This window comes from Monodelphis domestica, chromosome 5, assembly GCF_027887165.1.
Source record: "Monodelphis domestica isolate mMonDom1 chromosome 5, mMonDom1.pri, whole genome shotgun sequence".
In the NCBI taxonomy this organism is placed as follows: Eukaryota; Metazoa; Chordata; class Mammalia; order Didelphimorphia; family Didelphidae; genus Monodelphis; species Monodelphis domestica.
Window position 1 is genome coordinate 46,696,839 of NC_077231.1, and position 2,975 is coordinate 46,699,813.

A 2,975-nucleotide genomic window follows, 5' to 3' on the forward strand; every position below is an offset into this window, starting at 1 on the left:
GAGAGAGAGAGAGAGAGAGAAAGAGAGAGAGAGAGAGAGAGAGAGAGAGAGAGAGAGAGAGAGAGAAAGAGAGAGAGAGAGTAGAGAGAGAGAGAGAGAGAGAGAGAGAGAGAGAGAGAGAGAGATCTTCCTGAAAAAACAAGACTTTCTGACTTTGAGTTAGAACACAGGAGACCTAAGTTCAAGTACCAGCACCAATATGAACAAGCTCCATGACCTGGAAAAAGTTACATCAAATTCTGAGCCCCAGTTTCCTCAGTTGTAAGGGAGAGATAATATAATACATGTATTAGAGTTTTGGACTTTAAGTCAGGAGACGAGTTCAAGGTCCCTGAGTCTGAGAGATTTGTGTTTGTAGTGATCAGTTATATAATCTTTCAATGGGATTTTTCTTTATAATATCAAGTAGCATGTTCTGTGAACATTTAAGTGCTATGTGCATGTATGCTATTTTTGATATTAAGTATATTTAGATCAAGCATAGGAATCTTTTTTCTGCCAAGAACTCTCTGGTCAGTAAATTAATTGTTTCTTTGGGAGACAGAAATAAATATAATATTCTATTCAGCTTTATAATTAAGAAAAGAGATTCAAATTAGAGCTGTGATTTCACTCCTAGGTGAGGAAATTCTGTCTGACAAAGTAATTCTGGGTTTTCTTTACAGTGTATAATCTTGAGGGCAGGTAGGTGGCACAGTAGATGGAGTGCCAGGTCTAGGGTTGGGAAGGCATGGGTTCAAATCTGATCTAAGAAACTTCCTTGGGCAAGTCACTTAACCCCAATTTCCTAGCCCTTCTGCCTTAGAATTAAAACTTGGAATTGGTAAGGGTTTCAAAAACAAAACAAAAAAGCAAGGTATAGTCTTAGAGAATTGCCTACAACATTGATAGGGTAAGCAACTTGCCCAGGAACAGTCATTTATTGGTCAGAGGCCAGATTGGAATACAGTTCTTCCTGGTCATTGATGGCTCTCTATGCTAATTCTCCACATAAGCAAAAGAGAGACAGAAGTTCCTTATTGAATTAAAAAGTCATAGTCAAATAAATTAGAAGGTGTTTTTGTTTAATTCAATATTGGTAAGCATTAGCCATCTCCATAAATTGAATTTTTCCATTTAAGTGAAATTCATCCATCTTTTTACCATTTTGATGGAATGCTTTCTTATATAAAGTATACATTTCTTCATATTTTCAAATAAACCTTTTAAAGGCACCACAATGAGACCCTAACCACCCCCTCCATCACTGTGCCTAGACCCCGGGAGCCCCTTGTCCCTCCACCCGTCATTCCGTCCATTAGCTTCTCCGTCCACCATGGCTGAAAAGGAAGCAGCCTTTGATGATGCTGTAGAAGAACGAGTGATCAACGAGGAGTATAAAATATGGAAAAAAATACTCCTTTTCTCTATGACTTAGTGATGACCCATGCCTTAGAATAGCCCAGCCTGACTGCACAGTGGCTTCCAGATGTAACAAGACCTGAAGGGAAAGATTTCAGCATTCCTCGACTTGTCCTGGGTACACACACATCTGATGAACAGAATCATCTTGTGATAGCCAGTGTGCAGCTCCCCAATGATGATGTTCAGTTTGATGCCTCTCACTATGACAGTGAAAAAGGAGAATTTGGAGGCTTTGGCTCAGTTAGCAGGAAAATTGAAATTGAAATCAACATTAACCATGAAGGAGAAGTGAACAGGGCCCATTATATGCCCCAGAATCCTTGCATCATTGCAACAAAGACTCCATCCAGTGATGTCCTTGTTTTTGACTATACCAAGCATCCTTCAAAGCCAGACCCTTCTGGGGAGTGTAATCCAGACTTGCGCCTCGGTGGACATCAAAAGAAGGGCTATGGGTTGTCCTGGAACCCAAATCTCAGTGGACACTTGCTTAGTGCATCAGATGATCATACCATCTGCTTGTGGGACATCAGTGCTGTTCCAAAGGAAGGCAAAGTAGTGGATGCAAAGACCATATTCACAGGACACACAGCAGTAGTCGAACATGTTTCTTGGCACCTCCTCCATGAATCTCTCCTTAGATCAGTTGCTGATGATCAGAAGCTTATGATCTGGGACACACAGTCAAATAATACTTCTAAACCAAGCCACTCAGTGGATGTCCACACTGCCGAAGTAAATTGCCGTTCTTTTAATCCTTATAGTGAGTTCATTCTTGCCACAGGATCAGCTGATAAGACAGTTGCATTGTGGGATCTGAGAAATCTGAAATTGAAGTTGGCATTCCTTTGAGTCACATGAGGATGAAATATTCCAGGTTCAGTGGTCTCCTCACAATGAAACTATCTTGGCTTCCAGCGGCACTGACCAAAGGCTGAACGTCTGGGACTTGAGTAAAATTGGAGAGGAGTAGTCCCCAGAAGATGCAGAAGATGGCCCACCAGATTTGTTGTTTATTCATGGTGGTCACACTGCCAAAATATCTGATTTCTCCTGGAACCCAAATGAACCATGGGTTATTTGTTCTGTATCAGAAGACAATATCATGCAAATCTGGCAGATGGCTGAGAACATATACAATGATGAAGACCCTGAAGGAAGTGTGGATCCAGAGGGACAGGGGTCCTAGACTTGTCTGCACTGGTGCTGATTTTTAGACTCCCCTTACTTCCCAACCTGAGATTGACAACACTGGTTTTGAGACAGACATTTTTTGTCGAGACATCCTTCTATAGGCACCAGTTAACCCAGACAGCAAGTGATGCCACTCTTAACTGAGGTGGAGGGGGGTCTTGACTCAGCAGAGCCACACACCCATATTTAATTTTTTTCCCCCAAGAACTTTTTATGAGCAAATCCAGCTCAAAAATCTGATTTTAGCCACAGAAAATGGATCATGAGTATTTTTTTCTTCCTAAGCTATAACTGCAAGTTTTTCAGGTTAATTTAACTAAAATTAGAATGGGATAGGATTTCTATCCAAGTGAGGAGTCTGAGCCACTGAGGTATTA

At 41.1% G+C, this 2,975-nt stretch overlaps 1 pseudogene; it reads left to right on the forward strand.

Annotated features, from left to right (window-relative positions):
* The first annotated feature begins 1,315 nt into the window (after positions 1 to 1,315).
* Positions 1,316 to 2,735, forward strand: LOC100011433 (histone-binding protein RBBP4-like; annotated as a pseudogene).
* Positions 2,736 to 2,975: the final 240 nt, after the last annotated feature.